This window comes from Alosa pseudoharengus, unplaced genomic scaffold (genome assembly GCF_046254945.1).
Source record: "Alosa pseudoharengus isolate Yale_2024_CS ecotype anadromous, Long Island Sound unplaced genomic scaffold, YU_APseudo_1.1 YU_APseudo_1.1_scf_21, whole genome shotgun sequence".
Taxonomy (NCBI): Eukaryota; Metazoa; Chordata; class Actinopteri; order Clupeiformes; family Clupeidae; genus Alosa; species Alosa pseudoharengus.
Window position 1 is genome coordinate 3227342 of NW_027468674.1, and position 14600 is coordinate 3241941.

Sequence of the window (14600 nt, forward strand, 5' to 3'; positions counted from 1 at the left end):
AGGAGATCAGGGATTTCTGTTTGAGCTCCAATGTGACAGTGGACAGAGAAGTAACTTTACGTTTTAACCTGATTATTGTATCACCCTGCAACCTGATCCGTTTGCGGCAGCCTTGAAGTTTATTGTGCGCTGCATCAAGCTTACGTTTTAGTGTTCTGGGCGAGTCGGCTAACATGTATGTGTGATCCACTGATCCATAGGATATAGGATATATACGGAGATAGCAATGGTCAGGAGAGCTCGTGCCCAACACGGACTTTCACGCACGGAGCTGGTTCCAAATGCTCCATGCGACGCCATACTTGAAATTGGCATATGCTAACATTACTGGGGTTGTCCATGTAGGGAGCTGTACAGGGGAAGGTGGCTGGGTCATGGCTGGGTTGTCCATGTAGGGTGCTAGCTGTATAGGGGGAATAGGTTTTTGTTTGTTTAGCTGGCGGTTCCTCAAAGTGAATTAAATGGTCTGTGTTGATTTTGGGAAAGACTGTACCCCTGTCATCCATTAAGTCCACGCTCTTTCCATCCACCTTGACCACTGTGTACGGCACTAGAAAATCAGGGTGCAACTTGCCACCCTTCCTCTGCTGACTTCGGATATTCTGCCTCAGCACCTGGTCACCTGCTTGTATGGCCATATGTGCCCTGCTGCTGACTCAGCACCTGGTCACCTGCTTGTATGGCCATATGTGCCCTGCTGCTGACTCAGCACCTGGTCACCTGCTTGTATGGCCATATGTGCCCTGCTGCTGACTCAGCACCTGGTCACCTGCTTGTATGGCCATATGTGCCCTGCTGCTGACTCAGCACCTGGTCACCTGCTTGTATGGCCATATGTGCCCTGCTGCTGCTCCCTTTTTCTGACTCCATTCCTCACTTTTGCAGCATTGGCTTGCACACTTGCAAAAATGTCGTCCTGCCTCTGGATGGCATAAAATAACAATTCCTCTGCCACCAGGTCCTCAATGGAGTCATCAACCTACAGTATGTAAAAGAGTAAGGTTGCATGTAAAAGAGTGAGGTTGCATGTAAAAGAGTAAGGTTGCATGTAAAAGAGTAATGTTGCATGTCAATTGAAATGATAGAAACATACATGTAACAACATTTAGTAACTTTATTAGTACTATTATTACTAACTCTTTATTTGTGCAAGCCTCATAACTGTGTGCTATTCCACTGGGATACCCTCTCTCCCAAATAGACCTCTCCAGAATATATCCCGCCTCCTAACTTCCGTATCCATCCAACTTCCGGGCGTGAATTGTCTATGGGAAATAACATGGCGTTTTGAAAGATCGTACCTGTCAAACTCTGTAGGTGACAAAGTAGAAAAAGCTGCTGGGCAGATTGGCCTACACACTTCTGCCATCTAGTTTCCACTGGATTTTTTTATTTTCGGTGCCATTTAAGTAGTATAGTCTATAGTAGTCTATATAGTCTAATCAAAAAATCCAGTGGAAACTATATGGCAGAAGTGTGTAGGCCAATCTGCCCACCAGCTTTTTCAACTTCGCTACCTACAGATGTTTTACCGGTATGATATTTCGAAACGCCATGTTATTTCTCATAGACAATCCACGCCCGGAAGTTGGATGGATACGGAAGTTACGGAGGCGGGACTTATTCTGGAGAGGTCAATAATAACTAATAGGGGGAGAAGCAGGTGGTGAGTTGTTTCTTGGTCCTCAGACCCCGTTTACACGAGCATGTGTATTTTTATAAACGAAGACATTTCCCTACGTTTGAGCCTTTCATTTAGACGCAAACGGAGAATTCGCCCCGTAAGACGGTTATCCAAAAAAACTCTGGCCAAAGTGTTTTTTTTTTTTAAAACTCTGTTTATGCGTTTGGTTCTAAACTGTAGTAAACGGCGTTTTGGGCAGCCAACGTCACAGTAAGGCGACAGAAGTACACCAAATGTGCGACCAATGTTTACATTTACATGTTCTCACGTGCGACTTTTCAGGGTTCTGATTGGTTAATGTGAGCTTGAGGCTATCGTTAGACTGCCACTGTGGTTTGGCGTGCTCATGACCGCATGTATGTACATGGGTTCGTGTAAACACATTTTTTTTAAAAACGGTCTCGTTTACATGCAGTTTTATTTGCAAACGTAGATGGCCAGATATTCGTTTAGGAAAATACCCTGCTTCGTGTAAACGTAGTCTCGGTGTGAACATGGTTGACTCCAGATAGTCTGCCCATGCCTCCAGCCTATTTCTCACAAGTGTGCTGAGGCATCTGCAGAAGAATAATACACATGATGTATTTTTATCATGCCTGCTCAGTCATTATTATCTAAATAATTATTTACAGGTGCTGGTCATATAATTAGAATATCATGAAAAAGTTGATTTATTTCAGTAATTTCATTCAAAAAGGGAAACTTTTATAATTTATACATTCATTTCACACAGACTGATATATTTCAAAAGTTTATTTCTTTTAATTTTGATGATAACTGACAACTAATGAAAACCCCAAATTCAGTATCTCAGAAAATTAGAATATTGTGAAAAGGTTCAATATTGAAGACACCTGGTGCCACACTCTAATCAGCTATTTAACTCCAAACACCTGCAAAGGCCTTTAAATGGTCTCTCAGTCTAGTTCTGTAGGCTACACAATCATGGGAAAGACTGCTGACTTGACAGTTGTCCAAAAGACGACCATTGACACCTTGCACAAGGAGGGCAAGACACAAAAGGTCATTGCTAAAGAGGCTGGCTGCTCAGAGCTCTGTGTCCAAGCACATTAATAGAGAGGTGAAGGGAAGGAAAAGATGTGGTAGAAAAAAGTGTACAAGCAATAGAATTACCGCACCCTGGAGAGGATTGTGAAACATAACCCATTCAAAAATGTGGGGGAGATTCACAAAGAGTGGACTGCAGCAGGAGTCAGTACTTCAAGAACCACCACGGAGAGACATATGCAAGACATGGGTTTCAGCTGTCGCATTCCTCATGTCAAGCCACTCTTGAACAAGACACAGCGTCAGAAACGTCTCGCCTGGGCTAAAGACAAAAAGGACTGGACTGCTGCTGGGTGGTCCAAAGTTATGTTCTCTGATGAAAGTAAACTGTACATGTAAAAAAGCATTAACTAACTCTTTATTTGTGCAAACCTCATAACTGTGTGCTATTCCACTGGGATACCCTCTCTCTCTCTCTCTCTCTCCCAAATAATAACTAATAGGAAGCAGGTGGTGAGTTGTTTCTTGGTCCTCAGTGTGAACATGGTTGACTCCAGATAGTCTGTCCATGCCTCCAGCTAGAGGTCTGTGCGGGACTGATTTCTCAGTCCCACGCCCGCCCGCTCCCGCAACATTCTGTCCCGCTCCCGCATTAATGTGTCATTTTTAGTCCCGCTCCCGCCCGCATCTGTAACATGATGTCCCGAGCCCGCCCGCTAAAGCCCGCATGCAGGAGGGATAGCCTATTCAGTTTGTCTTTCTGTCTCATGAAAGGAGCACACACACCTGAAAAAGACTCCAGATTTCAGTTTCTTGGTTCTGAATGTGGGCTAACAACTGAAGTAGGCCAAGTCTGGTGCCCTCTTCCTCTGTCATGCTTTCGATTTCGAGTTTTGACAATGAGCAGCAGGAACAAAATGAACCCACGTAAACGACAATATAGGCTATAGGCCTGCTATCCATCAGTTATGCTTAAACCCCATTTTGTAATGCTGCCTAACAGAACATCCAGCTGAACTATAGTTATGAACACTACTTGAATCATTTCCATATTTAATTTTACGCACATATTTAATTTGCGGGAGTGCAGTGAATCATCGGTTTGTCCCACACCCGCGAACGCACCTCTCTCATCCCGCCCGTTCCCGCAAAGAGCTTTCAAAAGTTGTCCCGCGCCGCACTATTTTGCGTCGTGTTATTATCTATCTATTATATATCTAATATCTATTATTATCTGAATAATTATTTAATTTGGTATGGTTTACCTCTGGATGGTGTCATTGAGTTTTTCCACCAAACCATTGGTTTGGGGATGGTAGGGTACACAAAGTCTGTGCTTTATGCCCAGGGATTTACATAAGCCCTCATTGAGTCAACAGAATTAATTAGATGTGTTAACAATAATTACATCTATCGCTGATATTTCATACTGGCACTAACCTGGTTTACAAATTCTCTTCCGTTGTCTGTCAAGATTCTTTTTGGTGCTCCAAATCGATAAAAGAATTTAACAATGCACATGGTTACTTCCTCTGCACTTTTGGAATTCAGAGGGAATGCTTCTGACCATTTAGTGAAATAGTCAACCATGACACATATGTATTCATAGTTGCCCTCTCTTGATTTCTTTACCTTTCCAAATCCATCCCCACAACTTCCCAGGGCTCAGACACCTGATAAACAATTGTCAAATAATTAAAACATATTCAGTTCACATAGACAACACATTCTTTCATCTCAGAAAGTACTTACCACAATAGGCTCATATTGCGATTTATTTTTAATGCCAAATTTCTTGCTCTGGCATTCAGCACACTGTTTTATCTGCAAATAATGGGATTGTTGATTCATTGTGAAAAAGTAGTGAAAGGTCTTATTTTACTGAGAGAATGACCAATTCTTGTACTCACCCAGGTTTTCATGTCTACAGACATACCAGGCCAGTATTACCTAGCATTTAGTGCACATACCAGGCCAGTAGTACCTAGCATTTAGAGCATGTAAAGTCTTTTCTACTCCACAGTGTCCACCATGCGCAGAGTTGTGAAATTCAAAGAGAAGGGTTTCCACCTCCTCCTTTCCCTGGACCTCTTTTACCAGCTCCCCGTCCTTTCTAGTGTAGTGAAGTTCACCATCTAAACAAAGTTTGACTGAGAAGTTCATTCTGAGGGCTTGTTACCTAGGCCAGGTTAAATTCAAATAGTCCTTGAAACATAGAAGCATCCATCCTAGTAAATTGTTTTTTCCTTTTGCTCTTCTCCTGACTTACTTCTCCTGACTTACTAACCCCACAACTGGTCTGACATAGGATGGGTATATTTGTAAAGTTTGTTACTCAAAGGATTGTGGGTCTGTAATGCATCACATGACATTTGGGTTTTTAAGGGCCTTTACTATAAACCTGACCCTAGCCAGATAAATTTCGCTCCGCCTAGCTCCACTCATCCATCTGGAACCGATCCATTGGAGTGTTGCTTCAGAAGGCTGGGCCTAAACAAAAAATGCTTGCATATGATTGAATAAGCCACTTGTCCGTCATCTATTGACGTGCTACTTCAACCACTCACATCAAAGCCAACCCGTGACGCTGATAAGTCTCACAGTCGCTTCTACGCTATGTCACATCTATGAAACTCCCGCCCTGCGTCCTGATTGGCTGTACCATAAAATCGGTTGCAGAAATCACTCTCAATGGAAGAGGTCCCAGATGGATGTGAGTGGAGCTAGGCGGAGCTAAGCGGAACGAAATTCATCTGGCTAGGGTCAGGTTACCTTTACTATGCGTCTTAACTCTTATTTCAATTGTGTTCTTGGCTTATACTTTATTATTTACTACCTGTTATAATCAGCCCATATGTGGTCTTTCACCTCAATGGGATGAACTTATGTAGTTAGATTCTTGTCATCCTCCTTGCTGAGCACATAGTGCTTATATACAGTGTTGCTTCATTGCATTTGTATATTTTTGAACCAACGGAGTCTGTATGACCATATTCCCCACATTAACAACCTTTAAGCCTTTCATCTCATTTTGTATCAGAATGACATTTAGAAGTTGCCATCATCATAGCTGTCAACATTGAGCATTGAAAATAAGGGAGATTTCCCAGGTTTCTCACCCAAAATACGGAAAAATGTCAACATTCGTCCCCCAACGTTGGAAGGGTTGCAGAATTAGTCCGTTTCGCAATTGCAAGCTTGTGCATTGGTCAGCTAATAATGTAGCCAACAAAGTACTTTATTTACACCTAACAACAGCCTATAATAATTTGGTCAACTATATAAGGCTAAAGTTCTGTAATCGATGTCCTGTGCTGTCATTCTCTCTCCTGCGCAAACTGTGTGCGTTCCAAGTAGCCTAGGGCAAGGCAAAGGGGGTAGCAACAGGACAACAGCACAGAGACTGACAGGGTTGATGGTCGAGCTAATGTTATGAGATTGTTAAAATTGTTAAACGGGATATTTTACGGGAAAATATTAAAACGGGAAGACAGCGGGAAAAAAGTTCAAATACGTGAGAAAAAACGGGAGGGTTGACAGCTGTGGCCATCATCCATCTACAGCAGTGATTCTTAACCAAACTTGGGCCACCAGCGCCCCCCAGAGGGCTGCAAAAATCGTTCAGTTTTGCACCTGTGGGCCGCAAGGGCTGCGGGACTGCTTTCAACCACATGGTGGCAGTAATGCATTACTCAGGTGTTTAACAAGCGCCATTACACAGAGAAGAAAAATGGAGAAGTTTTTAAAAAGAAAAAAATGAGGATGAACGTCCTGCCAACCCCCCCACTCAAAAGACAAAGTTTTTACAGAAATACAATCTCGACTTCATTAAATACGGACTTTGTGATGATCCCATTTTATCATGTAATTTTATTTGTCAAGGTTTTTGCTTGTTAAACAACAGTAGTGGATTTCGTTTATTATTGAATACAAATCAAACCGAGAGTGGGGTCAATTAAACCTATACAATATTTAATGGGCCCCGGGCCACTTTGTACTATAAAAATTGGGCCTCAAGGTCAAAAAGGTAAAACCCCTGGTCTAAAGGACGTTATAGACAGGGCTTGTAAGATGATAAAACATATTGAATTAATGACCTTCATGAATAAACCAATGTGAGTGTATAGGTCATTAATGCTTTACTTCCATAATGACACAATAACAGCAACTGGATTGTACAAAACATACTTGTAACTGTATACTAGTGTATAGAAATATGTTATGTGTGTCTGTACAAGAAAAAAAATCTCAGATGGATAATTAATCACACAAGATTCTAAGGTGGGATACATTAGAATGTCAAATAAAACACGGCTTAAAGATCAGAAGGGTATTTCACAAAACCTAGATAAGGGATTAAACTGGGATTTTTTGGTTATCCTGGATGAATTTAGCCTTGACTTGGTTTCACAAAAGAGATGGCACATAAATTGCCATGGGGATTTATTCTCTGCACCTAGCCTGGTCCGACCAGGCTAACAGCCAAGCTAAGTTAATTATAATGGTAATTATGTTGTCTTATTGGTTCAGCTAGCTGTCACTCAAATCAGAACTCCGTGTGATTTTTTTAAGAGCTTTATTCCATTCATATACTATTTGCTACATGTATTTACTCGCAAAACACAACAGATTGTCTGCCTAATACCATGGTTATCGTTTTAATTATGGTAGCCTTATAATTATTATGACCGCAGCGAAGCGGCGGTCATATAGGTTTAGTCAGATTTTTTTTTTTTTTTTTTTTTTTCTTTTTCGCATGTCCAAATTTCCGTCAATGATTCCCGGGACACTGAAAGACCGGGGTAGACGAAACTTGGTGGGCATATAACCCCATATGGATAGCATGGAACCATCGTTTTTCGTTTTGATCTGTAGCCCCCCCGCTGGACTGCACCCCCCGAAAGGAGGGTAGGGCAGACACAGTTTTCTGTGAATATCTCGAGAACCGTAAGGTTTAGGAGGACCATTTTTTTTTGTATGTTGATCTCAAGGGGCCATGTCAACCCATTCCATAACCACTCATTTCATGTATAACGCCACCTAGTTTAACACAAAAAAGTAAAAATGAGGTGTTGTAATCGCAGGTATCTGTGACCTAACATAGTCAAAACTGCACGAAATTGGAAGTGTAGGATCATTATGACACCCTCTGAATGCACGCCAAGTTTCGTGGAATTCCGTTTATGGGGGGCCACACAATAAATTCATTTATGTTACTATACACCAACTGGCCTGTAGGTGGCCGGAGACAGTTTTCTGTGAATATCTCGAGAACCGTAGGGCCTAGGAGGTCCACCTTTTTTTTGTATGTTGGTCTTAAGGGGGCATGTCAACCCATCCCATTACCACTTATTTCATGTATAGCACCACCTAGTTAAAAATTAAAAAGCAAAAAATGAGGTGTTTTCATCACAATATCTCTGGCTGACATGGTCAAAACTGCACAAAATTGAAAGTGTAGGATCATTATGACACTCTCCGAATGTATGCCAAGTTTTGTGAACTTTCGTTCATGGGGGGCCTTACAATAAAATAATTTATGTGTACATTTAGTGACCGTACACCAAGATTCCCGGGACACTGAAAGACCGGGGTACACGAAACTTGGTGGGCATGTAACCCCACATGTATAGCATGGAACCGTCGTTTTTCGTTTTGATCTGTAGCCCCCCTGCTGTACTGGACCCCCCAAAAAGGAGGGTAGGGCAGACACAGTTTTCTGTGAATATCTTGAGAACCGTAGGGCCTAGGATGACCAATTTTTTCCGTATGTTTGCCTCCAGGGGTCATGTTAACCCATTCCATGTGCACACATGTGCATAAACAGATACACACGCACACACATACATTCACAGTAATCATACGTATGACACATACTCACACAGTAGACATATGTACGCATGCATGCACATGCACAAACACACATACGCAGGCAAACACACAAGCACGCACACACACACACACACACACACACACACAAACATAAACGTGTACACGCACACATGCACACAATTCAAGAATTTCTCAGAATTATGAACAGGCAAGATGATTTATTTTTGTGGAAAAAATGTGCTGGACTGGGCGGCGGTCATATTTTGTACCCCTCTGCGGTACATCTAGTTAACATACTCGTTGTTTGCTTCTTTAGTTGACGTTTGATGAATAGCCTACTGTAGTTGATTGGAACTGGAGGGGCAATTTTTCGAAGGTGTTTTCAACTAATTCGGTGATAAAGACCATATAAAGGTATAGTCATACTATGTGCATCTTTGCAGTGGCAAGCGCTTTCTTAATGACGTTGCGTGCTGAGACGAGGATGCACTCACGTGGGTGCATATGTAAATTTGCATTCAGTTGGTCTGCCATACCTAGTCCTGCTGTTTTACAGAAATAGCCATGATTCCCCCTTTCAAAAAAGGAAAACTTTACTTCATTGTTAGTCTATAGGCTATCAAAAGCGGTTGTTCACTTTGTGTGAATGACGCTATTTTCCGCGTCTTTTTTATTCCAATCGTTCTTTAGGGGAGAAACGAGTTCTTTGGGGGAGAAACGAGAACGCGCAACTATCCTGAATTACTTACACCTGGCTTGTCCTAGTCGCTCCTACTCATCCTGGATTGACAACTGTAACGGAGGCGAACTGAGCTAGCGTGCTAGTTGCCCGTGTAAATCCTCACATCCCTAACCTTAAGAACGCTTCTAACCGATGAGTTTTTGCAGGAAGGAAGGAATGCAGAAGGAATGGGTCGCTAGGCGCGCGCGCACGACAACCTCCGTTCATAAATATTCACGCTAATCTCCACCACAATATTGCGAGTAAGAAAGTTGGAGCAATCAATCGCACCATCCAGCTTATAGTACTCATCTATGTAATCGGGTGAGTCTCCACTCTATTGGCCTATTTTATTTTCACAATTATTTACATGTATTTACCTTGGAGACGTTCAACTTGATATGGTAGCCTATGTGTGTATCAGTGGCGGCCGGTGGTTAAAAAAATAACGGAGGAAGGAATGTCCGCTTGATTGGTGTTAGTGGCAATATGTGAATAGATGTAGGCCACCTACCCCGGCACATTTATAGCAGCAGTACTATGTAGCATTTTAACTGGCAATGTTGTGCAATAAGTCACTTTGGATAATAGTGCTAAATTAATAAATGTAAATGTAAATACATGTAAATTTAGGTCTGGGAAGTCAGGGAAGATATGTAGGTCTAGTTATGAAATACTGTTTTCCAGATGTGCAAAATTATGAAAAGTCTGGAGGTTTTGCTCCATGTAATACATTTGCAGAAAAGTCTTTAACACTAAAAATAGACCCTTGTTTTATAAAACCATGTAACTATTTACCATTAAAAAATAGACCTTAAATGTGGTTATTTGTAACATGCTATTGTTTTTAATGCCAAATCGCTATAATTTAAAGACAGGTTGTAAGCTAGGTGAGAATTTATACTCAAAAGGCAAATGTTACTGAAGACGTCATTACAGGAATGCATCATGGTCTGAAACATTCATTAACAATGTTACCATAGAAAGATACAGTTAGTAACAATAACATATTAACAACAAGAACATTATTTAACAATTGTTTAGTTAAGGCATAACTTGGATGATTATAGCAACGCATAACTATCCAAAAATGTTTTAGCCTCCTATCACCAAATGAACTGTCCACGTTTGTGACAGGCCAGCAGCTGTAGGCTATAGCTGATTGTTTTCTGTGCTAACGTTACCAGTTAGCCATTTGTCATACTATGTAGCAAAAAACAAGCTTTCCGTTCAACACAAGATTCTTAGCTGTATGACTGCAGATAACGTTTGTAGCGACCGGCTGTCAATCAGGGAGTGCCCGCGCTATGCATAACCCCGGGCACGCTCATGGTTGGCAGCCTGGTGAGAGGGGGGCGTGACCCCCGGGGAATATAGGCTACTGTTCGGGAAAGTTCTGCCTCTTTCGGTTCTGGGCCTGACACGGCCCGCTGTGTGTTACAGGCTGCATTGTGTGCTTTGTACAATAAACCAGTTAATGAAACTCTGGCTCTTGGTAAAACGCTACACTGGTGTCAGAAGTAAAAGTTATCGAAGGAGTGATTAGGGAAGACCGAGGGTGCACCCTGCACTGTTAGTTAAGTGACCAGTTTAGTTAGAGATTAGCGTTAGCAAGACGGTGCCGCCACAGAGTGTGTGGGGAGAAAATGTTCGCATCTTGTGGAATGGCTGGTGAGATGAATGACGGAGACGGAGCCGGGGAATGGACGTTTGGCGACCTAACAAGGGAGCTGCGACGGCTGGAGGACAGAAGAGGCCATCCTCGGGGCACGATGGAAGAGATGACCTCCGAGGCTGGCTTTATCGGACGAGGGCCCGCACGCTGCGCTATCCGCAAGCCAAAGCTGGAGGGGGACGTAGACACTAACGTCACCTCTGGCGCGGGAAGCTCAGAAGTAAACAACAATGGCGGCGCCCAGTCCACAATAACAGCGGCAGCGGCTAGCTCCGTGAAAACTCCAAAGTACAACGGGAAGGTGAGCTGGGAAGCTTTTCATGCGCAGTTCGGACATGCAAGCCCTCTCACCACCTGAACTGTGTGTGGAGGTGCAGCTGACACACCCACGGTCCCTGCACGAGGCGTTGGAGAGGGCGTCAGAGAGAGAGACGGCCCGCGCATATATCACAAGGCCCACACAGGAACACAACAGCCCCCAGGTCAGAGCAACAGCAGAGGTTCCGCAAACACCAACATGGGCAGCGGAGCTGACGGAGCTAGTGCGGGCAGCCTCCCTGGGCACTCAACGGCGCCCGGACCGCATTACTAGACTGTGCTGGGGCTGTGGGAAACCCGGTCACCTGGTACGCGAATGCCCAAAAGCACCCAGACACCAGGGAAACGACCCCGGGTCCGCATAGAGGGGGCAACGCGGACCACGAATCACAGGCCCTCACATACACCCTCAGGCACGGCTGGCCCGATGGCGGTGGCGGTAGTGGGCCGGACTTCAATTGGGGACTTATGCCATCACTGTGGAGGGAGTAACGTGTGTGGCGCTGGTTGACACCGGCTCTACAGTGACATTAGTGCGGCCCGATGTGCTCCCCAGGCAAACTGTTGGAGCCAACAGCAGTCCACCTGCGGACGGTGACGGGGGAATTGTCACCCATGAAAGGCAAAGGGACAATGACATTTGTGGTGGGCGGTAAAACAGTGCGCCACCCGGTGTGGGTGGCGTCAGTCCAGGACCCCTGCATTCTCGGGTTGGACTTTTTGAAGAACACGGGCTGTCGGCTGGATCTTGCAGAGGCCACCCTGTGCTTTCCGGGGGAACAGCCTGTCAACATGGCTCCACCCCCCCTGTTCTTCAGCCCTACAACACCCCAGGTAACCACTGTGTCAGCAAACTCCGCTGAAGCCAACAATGACCCCGCGGTACGGACCAGGAGGCCCACTCCTCGAGACCCCTGTAGCCCCCCACCCCCCCACTCACAGCTGAGCAGAGGCATGTTACAGCCCCCGCTGCTCAGAACACACCAGCCGCCTCCCCCACTACCCCCCTCACCTCACCTAGCCGCCTCACCTGCGCCACAGCCTGCACACACTATACAGACCCCTAAGAGCCGGGCCCCTGAACCATTGGCAGCCCAGCTCCCCCAAACGGAGGAGGGAAGTGTCGTGTCGGCAGTACGGGGTGTATGGTGTCGGAACTGTTCTCATCTAGACCCCCAACAGGGTGAAGAATTGTGGCAACTATTGTTGCATTTCAAGGACATTTTTGCATTCAAAGAAGGTGACGTGGGGCGCACACACCTAATACAGCACGACATAGGCGGGCTGTCGCCCGTAACTATCAAGTTACGCCCACGTCGCCTCCCATTGGCACGCCAGGAAGCAGCAGACAAGGTGTTATGGGAGATGCAGCAGGCGGGCATTGTGGAGCCGTCTGACAGCCCATGGGCCACCCCTGTCGTCATGGTCCCAAAGAAGAACCGTCAGTGGAGGTTCTGTGTGGACTACAGACGGCTCAATGGGGTGACAAGGAAGGACTCCTACCCCCTGCCACGGGTGGACGAGGCTCTGGACCAGGTAGCGGGTTCGGCCTGGTTCACGTCACTGGACCTAAGATCTGGATACTGGCAGGTGCCCCTCTCCCCCTCTGCCAAACCAAAGACTGCTTTCTGCACAAGCCGTGGCCTCTGGCAATTCAAAGTTCTCCCATTTGGCCTTTGCAATTCACCAGCCTCATTCGAAAGACTGATGGACAAAGTGCTGTCAGGAGTCCCTCGGCGTGAGTGTGTGGTGTACCTGGACGACATTCTCGCCCATGGCCCCACTTTCCAGGCAGCTCTCCAGTCTCTGCGGCATGTCTTGGAGCGTATAGCAGCAGCGGGTCTCAAACTCCACCCGGAAAAGTGCCACTTCATGCAGAGAGAGGTGTCATTCCTTGGGCACAGGCTGGGCAGAGAGGGCATTGGCACAATGGATGAAAAGGTACGAGCGGTCAGAGACTGGCCCACACCAACGGACCAGCAACAGCTGAAAAGCTTCCTGGGCTTAGCCTCTTATTACAGGAGGTTTGTGAGGGGGTTCTCTTGTGTGGCTGCACTGCTGTTCAGGCTACTGCACAAAGACCAAGACTTCGTGTGGACCGGTGAGTGTCAAACAGCATTCACCTCGCTACAGAAGGCGCTGGGGGAGGCTCCCGTGTTGGCTCCGGCTGACCCCTCCCTCCCGTTCATCCTGGACTGTGACGCGAGTGGCCAGGGAGTGGGCGGGGTGCTGGCACAGCTAAGCCCAGAGGGAGAGAGAGTGGTGGCGTATTACAGAAAGACGAACGTCGTTACTGTGTAACGCAGAGAACTCCTAGCTGTGTTATCATCCATCCGCCACTTCAAATACTACCTCTGTGGGCTACCGTTCACCGTCAGGACGGACCACTCTGCCCTCCAGTGGCTCATGTCCTTTAAAGAGCCGGAGGGCCAGGTAGCACGCTGGATGGAGGAGCTACAGTCTTATGACTTTAAAGTGGTGCATAGAGTGTGGCGGTGTGCTGTGAGCTCACGGAAATGTCAGCGATGCAGTGGAGACAACAGCAGGAGGCTGATATGGACATACAGCCGGTGCTCCAGTGGGTGGAGATGCAGACACGGCCACCATGGAAGGAGGTGGCACCGCTCTCCACAGCGACCAAAGGGCTGTGGGCAAAGTTCCAGGGCCTGCAGCTCACTGATGGGGTGCTACAGCAGGCCTGGAAGGATCCAGCGACAGGAGAGCTGAGGTGGCAGTTGGTGGTCCCCAGAGCAGAGAGACTGACCGTGCTGAAAGCAGTGCATGGGGTCTGGTCACTTCGGGGTCACCAAAACTCTCCGTCGCCTACGTCAGAGCTTCTACTGGGGGCAGTCCAGGAGGGACGTAGAGGACTTCTGCAGGAGGTGTGACAGCTGCTCGGCATAGAAGGGCCCCTCTGAACAGTCCCATGCACAGCTCCAACAGTTTCCAGTCGGCGCACCCATGGAAAGAGTCGGGGTGGACATAGTCGGTCCACTCCCGGTCACTGATACGTGTACGTGCTGTCAGTAATGGACTACTTCACTATGTGGCCCGAGGCTTATGCCCTCCCTAACCAGGAGGCAGAGACTGTGGCTGAAGCTGTACTGGAGGGCTTGGTCTGCCGTTTTGGGACGCCCCAAACCATACACAGTGACCAGGGGCGGAACTTTGAGTCACGAGTATTCGCTGACCTGTGTCATAGACTGGGTGTAAACAAAACTCGCACCACCCCCCTACACCCGCAGAGCGATGGCTTAGTAGAACGCTTCAACAGGACCCTGATCCAGCAACTGGCCATCATCACTGCTAAACATCAACGCGACTGGGACAAGCGCCTCCCGCTCGTGCTGATGGCCTGTCGG

General features: G+C 46.2%; 1 pseudogene; it reads left to right on the forward strand.

Moving 5' to 3' along the window:
* The window catches only part of LOC143138677 (P2X purinoceptor 4a-like), a 29337-nt pseudogene that overhangs the window by 603 nt on the left and 14134 nt on the right, over positions 1-14600 (forward strand).